The sequence below is a fragment of the Panulirus ornatus genome, chromosome 7 (genome assembly GCF_036320965.1).
Source record: "Panulirus ornatus isolate Po-2019 chromosome 7, ASM3632096v1, whole genome shotgun sequence".
Classification (NCBI taxonomy): Eukaryota; Metazoa; Arthropoda; class Malacostraca; order Decapoda; family Palinuridae; genus Panulirus; species Panulirus ornatus.
The window spans coordinates 38,148,427-38,165,730 of NC_092230.1; the positions used below are offsets into that span (position 1 = coordinate 38,148,427).

At 41.2% G+C, this 17,304-nt stretch overlaps 1 protein-coding gene across 1 annotated transcript in view; it reads right to left on the minus strand.

Moving 5' to 3' along the window:
* The window catches only part of LOC139749541 (NPC intracellular cholesterol transporter 1-like), a 247,767-nt gene that overhangs the window by 14,511 nt on the left and 215,952 nt on the right, over window positions 1-17,304 (minus strand). The window lies entirely within an intron of this gene.

Sequence of the window (17,304 nt, forward strand, 5' to 3'; positions counted from 1 at the left end):
TAACAAGCTATGAATCAACTATAAACTTTCTCCATTTTGAAAAACCCATCGTGACCATTCTTAACTCCTTGGTACCAATGAAACATGCTAACTTCATCTCTAGTCCTAAGCTGTGTCCCATGAGGGTTGATTCCCCTTCTCATCCAAATGTACTATGAAAGTACTCACTGTTCTATGGTTTCTATGCTTCTTTGGTTGCCTTTGTGCTTGGTCAGTTTCCTTTCTAACTCTAACAATTTCACCAAAATAAGCTTCCTGGCAATCACTGTTGGAGATTTTAAAAATAATCTTTGTTTTGCTGCTAGTTCATTTAAATCTTGTAATTTAATTTTTTTTTTTTTTTTCCCCAAAAGAAGGAACAGAGAAGAGGTCCAGGTGAGGATATTCCCTCAAAGGCCCAGTCCTCTGTTCTTAACGCTACCTCGCTATCGCGGGAAATAGCGAATAGTATGAAAAAAAAAAATATATATATATATATATATATATATATATATATATATATATATAAAATATATATATATATATATATATATATATATATATATATATATATATATATATATATATATATATAAAAAATATATATATATATATATATATATATATATATATATATATATATATATATATATATATATATATATATATATATATATATATATATATATATATATATATATATATATATATATATATATATATATATATATATATATATATATATATATATATATATATATATATATATATATATATATATATATATATATACATATATTTTTTTTTTGCTTTGTCGCTGTCTCCCGCGTTTGCGAGGTAGCGCAAGGAAACAGACGAAAGAAATGGCCCAACCCACCCCCATACACATGTATATACATACACGTCCACACACGCAAATATACATACCTACACAGCTTTCCATGGTTTACCCCAGACGCTTCACATGCCCTGATTCAATCCACTGACAGCACATTAACCCCGGTATACCACATCGATCCAATTCACTCTATTCCTTGCCCTCCTTTCACCCTCCTGCATGTTCAGGCCCCGATCACACAAAATCTTTTTCACTCCATCTTTCCACCTCCAATTTGGTCTCCCACTTCTCGTTCCCTCCACCTCCGACACATATATCCTCTTGGTCAATCTTTCCTCACTCATTCTCTCCATGTGCCCAAACCATTTCAAAACACCCTCTTCTGCTCTCTCAACCACGCTCTTTTTATTTCCACACATCTCTCTTACCCTTACGTTACTTATTCGATCAAACCACCTCACACCACACATTGTCCTCAAACATCTCATTTCCAGCACATCCACCCTCCTGCGCACAACTCTATCCATAGCCCACGCCTCGCAACCATACAAAATTGTTGGAACCACTATTCCTTCAAACATACCCATTTTTGCTTTCCGAGATAATGTTCTCGACTTCCACACATTCTTCAAGGCTCCCAGGATTTTCGCCCCCTCCCCCACCCTATGATCCACTTCCGCTTCCATGGTTCCATCCGCTGCCAGATCCACTCCCAGATATCTAAAACACTTTACTTCCTCCAGTTTTTCTCCATTCAAACTTACCTCCCAATTGACTTGACCCTCAACCCTACTGTACCTAATAACCTTGCTCTTATTCACATTTACTCTTAACTTTCTTCTTTCACACACTTTACCAAACTCAGTCACCAGCTTCTGCAGTTTCTCACATGAATCAGCCACCAGTGCTGTATCATCAGCGAAAAAACAACTGACTCACTTCCCAAGCTCTCTCATCCACAACAGACTTCATACTTGCCCCTCTTTCCAAAACTCTTGCATTCACCTCCCTAACAACCCCATCCATAAACAAATTAAACAACCATGGAGACATCACACACCCCTGCCGCAAACCTACATTCACTGAGAACCAATCACTTTCCTCTCTTCCTACACGTACACATGCCTTACATCCTCGATAAAAACTTTTCACTGCTTCTAACAACTTTCCTCCCACACCATATATTCTTAATACCTTCCACAGAGCATCTCTATCAACTCTATCATATGCCTTCTCCAGATCCATAAATGCTACATACAAATCCATTTGCTTTTCTAAGTATTTCTCACATACAATCTTCAAAGCAAACACCTGATCCACACATCCTCTACCACTTCTGAAACCACACTGCTCTTCCCCAATCTGATGCTCTGTACATGCCTTCACCCTCTCAATCAATACCCTCCCATATAATTTACCAGGAATACTCAACAAACTTATACCTCTGAAATTTGAGCATTCACTCTTATCCCCTTTGCCTTTGTACAATGGCACTATGCACGCATTCCGCCAATCCTCAGGCACCTCACCATGAGTCATACATACATTAAATAACCTTACCAACCAGTCAATAATACAGTCACCCCCTTTTTTAATAAATTCCACTGCAATACCATCCAAACCTGCTGCCTTGCCGGCTTTCATCTCCCACAAAGCTTTTACTACCTCTTCTCTGTTTACCAAATCATTTTCCCTAACCCTCTCACTTTGCACACCACCTCGACCAAAACACACTATATCTGCCACTCTATCATCAAACACATTCAACAAACCTTCAAAATACTCACTCCATCTCTTTCTCACATCACCACTACTTGTTATCACCTCCCCATTTGCGCCCTTCACTGAAGTTCCCATTTGCTCCCCTGTCTTACGCACTTTATTTACCTCCTTCCAGAACATCTTTTTATTCTCCCTAAAATTTAATGATACTCTCTCACTCCAACTCTCATTTGCCTTCTTTTTCACCTCTTGCACCTTTCTCTTGACCTCCTGTCTCTTTCTTTTATACATCTCCCACTCAACTGCATTTTTTCCCTGCAAAAATCATCCAAATGCCTCTCTCTTCTCTTTCACTAATAATCTTACTTCTTCATCCCACCACTCACTACCCTTTCTAATCAACCCACCTCCCACTCTTCTCATGCCACAACCATCTTTTGCGCAATCCATCACTGATTCCCTAAATACATCCCATTCCTCCCCCGCTCCCCTTACTTCCATTGTTCTCACCTTTTTCCATTCTGTACTCAGTCTCTCCTGGTACTTCCTCACACAAGTCTCCTTCCCAAGCTCACTTACTCTCACCACCCTCTTCACCCCAAAACTCACTCTTCTTTTTTGAAAACCCATACAAATCTTCACCTTAGCCTCTACAAGATAATGATCAGACAGCCCTCCAGTTGCACCTCTCAGCACATTAACATCCAAAAGTCTCTCTTTCCCGCGCCTGTCAATTAACATGTAATCCAATAACGCTCTCTGGCCATCTCTCCTACTTACATACGAATACTTATGTATATCTCTCTTTTTAAACCACGTATTCCCAATCACCAGTCCTTTTTCAGCACATAAATCTACAAGCTCTTCACCATTTCCATTTACAACACTTGACACCCCGTGTATACCAATTATTCCCTCAACTGCCACATTACTCACCTTTGCATTCAAATCACCCATCACTATAACCTGGTCTCGTGCATCAAAACCACTAACACACTCATTCAGCTGCTCCCAAAACACTTGCCTCTCATGATCTTTCTTCTCATGCCCAGGTGCATATGCACCAATAATCACCCATCTCTCTCCATCAACTTTCAGTTTTACCCATATTAATCAAGAATTTACTTTCTTACATTCTATCACATACTCCCACAACTCCTGTTTCAGGAGTACTGCTACTCCTTCCCTTGCTCTTGTCCTCTCACTAACCCCTGACTTTACTCCCAAGACATTCCCAAACCACTCTTCCCCTTTACCCTTGAGCTTCGTTTCACTCAGAGCCAAAACATCCAGGTTCCTTTCCTCAAACATACTACCTATCTCTCCTTTTTTCACATCTTGGTTACATCCACACACATTTAGACACCCCAGTCTGAGCCTTCGAGGAGGATGAGCACTCCCCGCATGACTCCTTCTTCTGTTTCCCATTTTAGAAAGTTAAAAAATACAAGGAGGGGAGGATTTCTGGCCCCCCGCTCCCGTCCCTTCTAGTCGCCTTCTACGACACGTGAGGAATGCGTGGGAAGTATTCTTTCACCCCTATCCCCAGGGATATATATATATATATATATTCACTCTATTCCTTGCCCTCCTTTCACCCTCCTGCATGTTCAGGCCCCGATCACACAAAATCTTTTTCACTCCATCTTTCCACCTCCAATTTGGTCTCCCACTTCTCCTCGTTCCCTCCACCTCCGACACATATATCCTCTTGGTCAATCTTTCCTCACTCATTCTCTCCATGTGCCCAAACCATTTCAAAACACCCTCTTCTGCTCTCTCAACCACGCTCTTTTTATTTCCACACATCTCTCTTACCCTTACATTACTTACTCGATCAAACCACCTCACACCACACATTGTCCTCAAACATCTCATTTCCAGCACATCTCCACCCTCCTGCGCACAACTCTATCCATAGCCCACGCCTCGCAACCATACAAAATTGTTGGAACCACTATTCCTTCAAACATACCCATTTTTGCTTTCCGAGATAATGTTCTCGACTTCCACACATTCTTCAAGGCTCCCAGGATTTTCACCCCCTCCCCCACCCTATGATTCATTTCCGCTTCCATGGTTCTATCCGCTGCCAGATCCACTCCCAGATATCTAAAACACTTTACTTCCTCCAGTTTTTCTCCATTCAAACTTACCTCCCAATTGACTTGACCCTCAACCCTACTGTACCTAATAACCTTGCTCTTATTCACATTTACTCTTAACTATATATATATATATATTTTCTTTTTCTTTCATACTATTCGCCATTTCCCGCATTAGCGAGGTAGCGTTAAGAACAGAGGACTGTGCCTCTGAGGGAACATCCTCACCTGGCCCCCCTCCCTCCGTTCCTTCCCTTGAAAAAAAAAAAAATGAGGGGGGAGGATTTCCAGCCCGCCGCTCCCTTCCCTTCCAGTCGCCCTCTACGACACACAGGGAATACGTGGGAAGTATTCATTCTCTCCTATCCCCAGGGATAATATATATATATATTTTTTTTTTTTTTTTTTTTTTTATACTTTGTCGCTGTCTCCCGCGTTTGCGAGGTAGCGCAAGGAAACAGACGAAAGAAATGGCCCAACCCCCCCCATACACATGTACATACACACGTCCACACACGCAAATATACATACCTACACAGCTTTCCATGGTTTACCCCAGACGCTTCACATGCCTTGATTCAATCCACTGACAGCACGTCAACCCCTGTATACCACATCGCTCCAATTCACTCTATTCCTTGCCCTCCTTTCACCCTCCTGCATGTTCAGGCCCCGATCACACAAAATCCTTTTCACTCCATCTTTCCACCTCCAATTTGGTCTCCCTCTTCTCCTCGTTCCCTCCACCTCCGACACATATATCCTCTTGGTCAATCTTTCCTCACTCATTCTCTCCATGTGCCCAAACCATTTCAAAACACCCTCTTCTGCTCTCTCAACCACGCTCTTTTTATTTCCACACATCTCTCTTACCCTTACGTTACTTACTCGATCAAACCACCTCACACCACACATTGTCCTCAAACATCTCATTTCCAGCACATCCATCCTCCTACGCACAACTCTATCCATAGCCCACGCCTCGCAACCATACAACATTGTTGGAACTACTATTCCTTCAAACATACCCATTTTTGCTTTCCGGGATAATGTTCTCGACTTCCACACATTTTTCAAGGCTCCCAAAATTTTCGCCCCCTCCCCCACCCTATGATCCACTTCCGCTTCCATGGTTCCATCCGCTGACAGATCCACTCCCAGATATCTAAAACACTTCACTTCCTCCAGCCTCTCACCATTCAAACTCACCTCCCAATTGACTTGACCCTCAACCCTACTGTACCTAATAACCTTGCTCTTATTGACATTTACTCTTAACTTTCTTCTTCCACACACTTTACCAAACTCCGTCACCAGCTTCTGCAGTTTCTCACATGAATCAGCCACCAGCGCTGTATCATCAGCGAACAACAACTGACTCACTTCCCAAGCTCTCTCATCCCCAACAGACTTCATACTTGCCCCTCTTTCCAAAACTCTTGCATTTACCTCCCTAACAACCCCATCCATAAACAAATTAAACAACCATGGAGACATCACACACCCCTGCCGCAAACCTACATTCACTGAGAACCAATCACTTTCCTCTCTTCCTACACGTACACATGCCTTACATCCTCGATAAAAACTTTTCACTGCTTCTAACAACTTTCCTCCCACACCATATATTCTTAATACCTTCCACAGAGCATCTCTATCAACTCTATCATATGCCTTCTCCAGATCCATAAATGCTACATACAAATCCATTTGCTTTTCTAAGTATTTCTCACATACATTCTTCAAAGCAAACACCTGATCCACACATCCTCTACCACTTTTTTTTTCTTTCATACTATTTGCCATTTCCCGCATTAGCGAGGTAGCATTAAAAACAGAGGGTTGGGCCTTTGAGGGAATATCCTCACCTGGCCCCCTTCTCTGTTCCTTCTTTTGGAAAATTAAAAAAAAAAAAGAGAGGGGAGGATTCCAGCCACCTGCTCCCTCCCCTTTTAGTCGCCTTCTACGACATGCAGGGAATGCGTGGGAAGTATTCTTTCTCCCCATCCTTCCATGACTTTGACAAAATATTTATTTCAATATTATCTTCTCTCTCCATTCATTACTTTGTCTTTTTCACTTATTCTCCTGGGTTTGTTTTAGAATTCAATAAGCTGACTTTTAGGAAGGCTTCTATCACAAAATTCATTTCCCATTCCAAGTGTTCCTCACTGCATATCCTTCAGGTCTAAAGAAAGAATCCCATAATGCCTGATTGTTCTATTACTATGTGCTGAAAGTGAATGAAATCATCCTTACTGGCTGGCTTCACGTATAGCCCTAAAAGCACAATAGAAGTTTACCATTTGCTTCTTTTTTTATGGTAGATGGTAAACTTTATGCTTTCAATAACTTCATTCAGTCATCAAAATTTTTTTTGTAAGTTAATACTACTTGGTGTAATTGCCAACTGAAACAATCCAGTATCCCTCATTCCACTAAAATTATTCTTTCCTTGCATCTCCATGTCAAGGCATGCCATGACCACTCTCAAGAATGATTCCACAAGAACACAAATTTTCACACATTATACCTAAGTTTAACACTGCCTGATTTGGATAATGGCAAGCTATCACCTCCAATATTGTCTACTGCTCTTCTTATCGCTTCTACAGCTCCATCCATCTGGATATTGAACTGAGTTTTTACACTACAACTCACCATTTTCTTGTTTGCACAGTTCTTACTGTTACGCCTTTTTATTACTTCTTTGTGTTCCTTATGTGCACCCTGATGATCAATGGACAAATTTGACCTTCTTATGATACACTTTGGTCCACAGTTCTACATGTTTGAGTTATGTGCTGATGTCTTCTGACATACTCTAAATCTCCTGGAGCGGTTATGAGTTACATATAGACAACACGTCAAGAGCAGTAATAATTCATTCTCAGGAATTTAGGAATTTCACAGCTTTCAGTTAACCTAAAAACACCAAGGTGAATATCCAGAGACGTCTTTGAGGGTCTTCTAACCCAATCATCCGAGCTGGGCCCAGGCTGTTGGGTTGAACCGAGCTGTTGGAAGCTGCAGCCTGCAGCCTATTACACTTTCTAAGGAATTGTCCTGGGCACTCAAACTTCTCCACTGTACATTTCATGGTTTTGCTGATGATTGCAAGCAAGGTGCTTAAGAATCTTAGGCCCTAGAGGTTCTCTCTTTTTATGCATATCGCTACTTTGGATTTCAGAGGTGGTATTTTACCGAGTCTTTCCTGTCTGTTGTGATCCCTAAATGTTCTCTCTTTTTGTGCATATTGCACCTATGGATTTCTGAGATGGTATTTCACCAAGTCTTTCCTGTTTGTTGTGACTTCTAACTGACAATGCAGAATGTTTTACAAGTCCAAACTGATGTCATGAAGAAGCAAAATACTCGAAACAGCTCTGGCCACAAAAGTTTAAACTAATGGCCATTTCAAGTCACACCATTTCCCTAACCAATACTTCCTAATTTGTTCATAAAAATCAGTCCATGACGTTAAAAATGGAACTGAGGTGAATGCTAAACTGGAAGTTGACTTTATCATGAATATGCTTAAAATGCTGTCAGTATGCCATTACCAAAGCAAGCATGATTTCATGATATCACTAACATAATATGGCAGCATTTTTCACAGTTGCCTTGTCCATGTCCACAAAGTAATATAAATTTATTACTTGCCCCAATAATGATAATAAACTTTACAGCAATGGTTCAGGATAAAAAGTTATGCAAACTATCAAGACTATGCAGCAAGGAAAGCTGAAATGAACAACATACTGTTCCTGATAGTGTTTAGCAGCACAACCAACCTCAAGATATAAGAGTTTTCCTTTGATATTGCAGAGACTGCTTTAGGTCTCAAAAGCAGCTTAATCATTTAATATTTTTTTCCTAATTACTAGGATGATTGGTCACATAATCAAGCAAACTTTTGAGACAAGTCCTCAAACAATATCAGCTTGTCTACTTCAGCCAATATCTTGATTTACCAAACAAATATATACTGCTAAGGACTGCTACAAAACCAAAAATGAAACTAAGCACTTGACAGTCAGAGCAAAACTACTGACATTGGCTAGCAGGTGGTACTTGTAGCATGACTTTGACATGAGAGAGACAAGATTCCAGTGACCAGATCCTAGGGGGTGCCAGAGAGGGTTCAAGGTCACTATAACTAAAATTTCTTAGGTTCTGTAAGCCTCTTTTTTCTAACAAAATTTCACATAGTCAAATCACAACTCTGTCTTTCTAGCTCACATAATCTGGTGCATGAAATTAAATGTACCAATAATTTTTACCACAGTATAATTAAAGTAAATTTCCAAAATATAATTGTAATTAAAATTTTCTTGCTTCAACAATCCAACCATATGTTAAATGAGATTACTAGAATATTACACTTCTTAATAACAGTATCCTAACAATGTAACAAAACACTTATAACTGAAATGGGTCACATAGTAAAACAGATAATTGGAATTTCTTAATTATTCTCTATTTCTTTATTATCTCAGTCATGGTTAGCTCACTGAAACGAAAATTTCAACTTTAAAGCATGCACCAGGCCCAAGACCAAGTGAAATACTACAGTTATTCAGAAAAAGTCAGGATAGTATTAGTAAAATGACAAATGTTACCCATAAGTGATGTTAAACCATGTGTATGCACACCAACAAAACCAGTAAACCAATAATCTTCCAACAATGATGCCACCAACAGCATTAGTGCATATTTCGTTATAAAGATTACCAATAATGCAGCATGCATGTCATCCTTAATACAATGTAAAACCATGGAAACAAAATGATCTTTACAACAACTTTATTCTACTTAGATTATTTGAGAACAGATGTGATACATATTTATTTCATTTATTTATTTTGCTTTGTCGCTGTCTCCCGCGTTAGCGAGGTAGCACAAGGAAACAGACGAAAGAATGGCCCAACCCACCCACATACACATGTATATACATACACATCCACACACGCAAATATACAGACCTATACATCTCAATGTACACATGTATATACACACACAGACATATACATATATACACATGTACATGATTCATACTGTCTGCCTTTATTCATTCTCATCGCCATCCCGCCACACATGGAATAACAACCCCCTCCCCCCTCATGTGTGTGAGGTAGCACTAGGAAAAGACAACAAAGGCCCCATTCATTCACACTCAGTCTCCAGCTGTCATGTAATAATGCACCGAAACCACAGCTCCCTTTCCACATCCAGGCCCCACAGAACTTTCCTTGGTTTACCCCAGACGCTTCACATGCCCTGGTTCAATCCATTGACAGCACGTCCACCCTGGTATACCACATCGTTCCAATTCACTCTATTCCTTGCACGCCTTTTACCCTCCTGCATGTTCAGGCCCCGATCACTCAAAATCTTTTTCACTCCATCTTTCCACCTCCAATTTGGTCTCCCACTTCTCCTCGTTCCCTCCACCTTTGACACATATATCCTCTTGGTCAATCTTTCCTCACTCATTCTCTCCATGTGACCAAACCATTTCAAAACACCCTCTTCTGCTCACTCAACCACACTCTTTTTATTTCCACACATCTCTGTTACCCTTACATTACTTACTCGATCAAACCACCTCACACCACATATTGTCCTCAAACATCTCATTTCCAGCACATCCACCCTCCTGCGCACAACTCTATCCATAGCCCACACCTCACAACCATACAACATTGTTGGAACCACTTTTCCTTCAAACATACCCATTTTTGCTTTCCGAGATAATGTTCTCGACTTCCAAACATTCTTCAAGGCTCCCAGAATTTTTGCCCCCTCCCCCACCCTATGACTCACTTCCACTTCCACAGTTCCATCTGCTGCCAGATCCACTCCCAGATATCTAAAACACTTTACTTCCTCCAGTTTTTCTCCATTCAAACTTCCCTCCCAATTGACTTGACCCTCAACCCTACTGTACCTAATAACCTTGCTCTTATTCACATTTACTCCTAACTTTCTTCTTTCACATACTTTACCAAACTCAGTCACCAGCTTCTGCAGTTTCTCACATGAATCAGCCACCAGTGTTGTATCATCATATTTGCATCACTGTAGTCCCAAATAATGTCATACATAAACAAAGATTTACATTTTGTTGGTCAATCAACTATCCAAGTCATTAGAAAGCTGAATTACTGCTCGGTTACATTTTCCACAGTTGTTAAATATAATTAAACAATACTAATAGTTTACAAAATAAAAAAGTACTGTACAGTTCTGGGTAGTGTTCAACAACAATTCATGCATCTTTCAACTATGATCCAGTCTGTCTTTCAAGCTTTGTTTACTTTGTCCTTTACATGAGGCATCTAAACTTCCACATATTATATATGACTAATTATCCTTTCATCATGTATCCATCCATACCATCTTCCTATATCTCTGATGCCCATTCCCTCTGGGAATTCCCTCAAGGGGTGGCAAGGGCAAAAGTCTCCATTACTGGTAAACTTCAGTGCTGCTTCTTTGTCTTTAGTGCCTAAGCCTTAACAGGCCATTGGCATAATACCAGCTTATGTTCCAACCAAATACTTCTACCTAATGCTCCTGTCTTATGTTTATGTCTACTATTCTATCTATTGCCCCTAATAATTTGCCAAAAGGGAGGGCTAGCGCATAGTGCTCACCACAAGAAAATCTATTTAGGAAGAATGAGGTGCAAGTTCAGTGCTATCATGTGTTGTGTGTGACAAGGAGACTAGAAGCTAGACCTAGCTTCGTCTCTTCGATGTATATCAACTGACTGTTATATTTCTCTCTTGTGTCTCCCCTGATGATGTGATTATTACACGAGTGCACTTGGGAACTTTTCGTGTTTCATTTTCCCCGTGGACTCATAGGAATATCTTGAACACGCGCAAAATTGTGATCCTTTCAGCAGGTTTGGATGGTATTGCAGTGGAATTTATTAAAAAAGGGGGAGACTGTATTATTGACTGGTTGGTAAGGTTATTTAATGTATGTATGACTCATGGTGAGGTGCCTGAGGATTGGCGGAATGCGTGCATAGTGCCATTGTACAAAGGCAAAGGGGATAAGAGTGAGTGCTCAAATTTCAGAGGTATAAGTTTGTTGAGTATTCCTGGTAAATTATATGGGAGGGTATTGATTGAGAGGGTGAAGGCATGTACAGAGCATCAGATTGGGGAAGAGCAGTGTGGTTTCAGAAGTGGTAGAGGATGTGTGGATCAGGTGTTTGCTTTGAAGAATGTATGTGAGAAATACTTAGAAAAGCAAATGGATTTGTATGTAGCATTTATGGATCTGGAGAAGGCATATGATAGAGTTGATAGAGATGCTCTGTGGAAGGTATTAAGAATATATGGTGTGGGAGGCAAGTTGTTAGAAGCAGTGAAAAGTTTTTATCGAGGATGTAAGGCATGTGTACGTGTAGGAAGAGAGGAAAGTGACTGGTTTTCAGTGAATGTAGGTTTGTGGCAGGGGTGTGTGATGTCTCCATGGTTGTTTAATTTGTTTATGGATGGGGTTGTTAGGGAGGTGAATGCAAGAGTTTTGGAAAGAGGGGCAAGTATGAAGTCTGTTGTGGATGAGAGAGCTTGGGAAGTGAGTCAGTTGTTGTTCGCTGATGATACAGCGCTGGTGGCTGATTCATGTGAGAAACTGCAGAAGCTGGTGACTGAGTTTGGTAAAGTGTGTGAAAGAAGAAAGTTAAGAGTAAATGTGAATAAGAGCAAGGTCATTAGGTACAGTAAGGTTGAGGGTCAAGTCAATTGGGAGGTAAGTTTGAATGGAGAAAAACTGGAGGAAGTAAAGTGTTTTAGATATCTGGGAGTGGATCTGGCAGTGGATGGAACCATGGAAGCGGAAGTGGATCATAGGGTGGGGGAGGGGGCGAAAATCCTGGGAGCCTTGAAGAATGTGTGGAAGTTGAGAACATTATCTCGGAAAGCAAAAATGGGTATGTTTGAAGGAATAGTGGTTCCAACAATGTTTTATGGTTGCGAGGCGTGGGCTATGGATAGAGTTGTGCGCAGGAGGGTGGATGTGCTGGAAATGAGATGTTTGAGGACAATGTGTGGTGTGAGGTGGTTTGATCGAGTAAGTAACGTAAGGGTAAGAGAGATGTGTGGAAATAAAAAGAGCGTGGTTGAGAGAGCAGAAGAGGGTGTTTTGAAATGGTTTGGGCACATGGAGAGAATGAGTGAGGAAAGATTGACCAAGAGGATATATGTGTCGGAGGTGGAGGGAACGAGGAGAAGTGGGAGACCAAACTGGAGGTGGAAAGATGGAGTGAAAAAGATTTTGTGTGATCGGGGCCTGAACATGCAGGAGGGTGAAAGGAGGGCAAGGAATAGAGTGAATTGGATCGATGTGGTATACCGGGGTTGACATGCTGTCAGTGGATTGAATCAGGGCATGTGAAGCGTCTGGGGTAAACCATGGAAAGCTGTGTAGGTATGTATATTTGCGTGTGTGGACGTATGTATATACATGTGTATGGGGGGGGGGGGGGGGTGGGGCCATTTCTTTCGTCTGTTTCCTTGCGCTACCTCGCAAACGCAGGAGACAGCGACAAAGTATAAAAAAAAAAAAAAAATATATATATATATATATATATATATATATATATATATATATATATATATATATATATATATATATATGGTATTGCAGTGGAATTTATTAAAAAAAAGGGGATGACTGTGTTGTTGACCGGTTGGTGAGGATATTCAATGTATGTATGGTTCATGGTGAAGTGCCTGAGGATTGGCAGAATGCATGCATAGTGGCATTGTACAAAGGCAAAGGGGATAAAGGTAGGTGTTCAAATTACAGAGGTATAAGTTTATTGAGTATTCCAGGGAAATTGTATGGGAGGGTATTGATTGAGAGGGTGAAGGCATGTACAGAGCATCAGATTGGGGAAGAGCAGTGTGGTTTCAGAAGTGGTAGAGGATGTGTGGATAAGGTATTTCCTTTAAAGAATGTGAGAAAAACCTAGAAAAACAAATTAATTTGTATGTAGCATTTATGGATCTGGAGAAGGCATATGATAGAGTTGATAGAGATGTTCTGTGGAAGGTATTAAGTGTATATGGTGTGGGTGGCAAGTTGCGAGAAGCAGTGAAAAGTTTTTATCGAGGATGTAAGGCATGTGTACGAGTAGGAAGAGAGGAAAGTTACTGGTTCCCAGGGAATGTTGGTGTGCAGCAGGGGTGCATGATGTCTTCATGGTTGTTTAATTTGTTTGTGGATGGGGTTGTTAGGGAGGTGAATGCAAGAGTTTTGGAGAGGGGCTAGTATGCAGTCTATTGTGGATGAAGGGCTTGGGAAGTGAGTCAGTTGTTGTTCACTGATGATACAGCGCTGGTGGCTGATTCAGCAGAGAAACTGCAGAAGCCGGTGACTGAGTTTGGTAAAGTGTGTGAAAGAAGAAAGCTGAGAGTAAATGTGAATAAGAGCAAGGTTATTAGGTACAGTAGGGTTGAGGGACAAGTCAGTTGGGAGGTAAGTGTGAATAGAGAAAAATTGAAGCGAAGTGTTTTGGATATCTGAGAGTGGATTTGGCAGCAGATGGAACCATGAAAGCGGAAGTGAGTCACAGGGTGGTGGAGGAGGTGAAGGTTCTGGGAGCGTTGAAGAATGTGTGGAAGTCGAGAATGTTATATCGGAAAGCAAAAATGGGTATGCTTGAAGGAATAGTGGTTCCAACAATGTTATATGGTTGCGAGGCGTGGGTTATAGATAGGGTTGTGCGGAGGAGGGTGGATGTGTTGGAAATGAGATGTTTGAGGACACTATGTGGTGTGAGGTGGTTTGACTGTGTAAGTAGTGAAAGGGTAAGAGAGATATGTGGTAATATAGAGAGTGTGGTTGAGAGAGCAGAAGAGGGTCTTTTGAAATGGTTTGGTCACATGGAGAGAATGAGTGAGGAAAGGTTGACAAAGGATATATATGTGTCAGAGATGGAGGGAACGAGGAGAAGTGGGAGACCAAATTGGAGGTGGAAAAATGGAGTGAAAAAGATTTTGAGCGATCAGGGCCTGAACATGCAGGAGGGTGACAGGCGTGCAAGCAATAGAGTGAATTGGAATGATGTGGTATACTGGGGTTGAATTGCTGTCAATGGATTGAACCAAGGCATGTGAAGCGCCTGGGGTAAACCATTGAAAGTTTTGTGGGGCCTGAATGTGAAAAGGGAGGTGTGGTCTAGGTGCATTATACATGACAGCTAGAGACTGAGTGTGAACGAATGTGGCCTTTGTTGTCTTTCCCTAGTGCTCCCTCGTGCGCTTGCGGGGGGAGGGGTGTCATTTCATGTGTGGTGGGGTGGCAACGGGAATGAATAGAGGCAGCAAGTATGAATTATGTACATGTGTATATATGTATATGTGTGTGTATATATATGTATACAGTGAAATGTATAGGTATGGATATGTGCGTGTGTGGACATGTATGTATACACGTGTATGTGGGTGGGTTGGGCCATTCTTTCGTCTGTTTTCCTGCACTAACTTGCTAACATGGAAATAAGAAAAATGGCCACATTCATTCACACTCAGTCTCTAGCTGTCATGTGTAATGCACCGAAACCACAGCTCCCTATCCACATCCAGACCTTTTCATGGTTTACCCCAGATGCTTTTTTTTCAAACATATTCGCCATTACTGAAGTAGGTGTTGCGGGAATGTGTGGAAGATGTGGGTAAAAATTACAGTAGGTAGTGAAAGGTGGGTGATTATTATTGCAAATGCAGCTGGCCATGAAAGGAAATATCATGCAAGGCAGGTGTTTTGGAAACAGCTGAGGGAGTAAGTCAGCTGTTTTGATGCACGAAAATGGATATTAGTGATAGATGATTTGAATGTGAAGGTGAACAATGTGGCAGTTGAGGGTATAATTGGGGGGCCTGGGGTATTCAGTATTATAAATGGAAATGGTGAACAACTATTGGAGTTGTGCACCGAAAAAGTACTGATGATTGGGAATACTTAATTATAAAAGGGGGACATACACAAATATATTTATGTGAGTAGGAATGATGGTCACTGGGCATTATTGGAATACATATAACTGATAGGCTTGAAAAAGAGAGACCTTTGGGTGTAAATGTGCTGAGAAGGGAAGGCGGTGGGATGTCTGATCACTATCTTGAGGAGGTGAGAGTGAAGATGTTTTGGAAGAGAAGAAACAATATTGGTGAGAAGAGAGTGGTGAGAGTTAGTGAGCTTGGAAAAGACTTGTGAGAGGAAATACCAGGGAAGATTGAGTGTAACATAACAGAAGGTGAGAGTAAATGAAGCGAGGTGAATGGGAGAGCGAGAGGATGAATTTAGTGAAGCAGCATTGGCATGTGCAAGAGATGCATGTGGCATGCAAAAAGTGGGAGGTCGGAAGATCTGAAAAGGATAGTGAGTGGTGGGATGAAGTAAAATTGCTGGTGAAAGAGAAAAGGGAATTATCTAACTGGGACTTACAAGGAAAAGTGCAAATGATTGGGGGACATATAAGAGAAAGTATGAGGTCAAGGGGAAGGTGCAGGGGATGAAGGCACATAACATCCTCTTACTGTCTGTGAGATGTTTTTTGGTGTCATTAGTGTCAGAGAAAGGTACAGTTTGATGGATTAGTGTGATGAGTCCTCCTTGCCCTTGTCTGTCATATCTTACAGCTGTTCAAGCTATCTATCCATATCTCTAATGCTCGTTCTCTTTGGGAACTCCCACAAGAGGTGGCCATGGCAAAAGAATCTCCATAACTGGTGAACTCCAGTGCTGCTTCTCAGCCTTTTAGTGCCTCACCCTCAGCAAGTCATTGGCAGAGTGCAACTCTAGTGCAGAGTTTCTATAGGGTCCTACTTAATGTTCCTGCCGACTACATCTACCAAATCTTCCAACCTACTTCTACCTAATGCTCACATCTGAATGTTCCAACTTACTACTACCTAATGTTCCTACATAAAACTTCTGTTTATTGCTTCTACTATTATCTATTGCTGTTTAGTTGTAAAGAGGTCAAAAGGCAGATCTGGGTGAGAGTCTGGCTTCTTGGATGAGGGCTATGCAGATGCAGCGTTCTCTGACTTGGTTGAGTATTTCTGTGTTTTTGTTTCTGAAGACACTAGAGATGAGTTGAAATATGTTTAGTTTATTGATGGGGTTCTGTGGAGTAGAATGCTTTGTTTGTGAACAGTGGGAGTGTGCATTTTGTTTATTGTATGTTTGTGCTGGAGGTTAGGGGGGGGTTTGTGATGGGGGTTAAAGGGGACTATTGTCTGAGTGGTTCCTTCATTTCCACTGTTCTGAGTAGCATCTAGTGATACCACTGTGTGCAGTTTTAGCAACTGATGGAGAAGCACTTTTTGATGACCGGCATTTGGCACCGTGAGCAGAGGTGTACTGGTGCTCCTGCACTATGTCAAAGTCACCGACTTACATGAATAATTGGGATACGAAGATCAGACTATCATATCCCGATATGTGGTGAAAATAACACGTGTGAACATGCAAGATACCTGGGTATGACCTATGGTCAAGCACAGTGTCCAGGAAGAGCTTGTGGCTGTGCTTCATGTGGGAGTAGGGACAGTGGGAGAACTTTATGAACTCAGAAAGCTGTCCATGTCCACCAGTATGGACAATAGCACATAAAGTGTTGTGATGCTG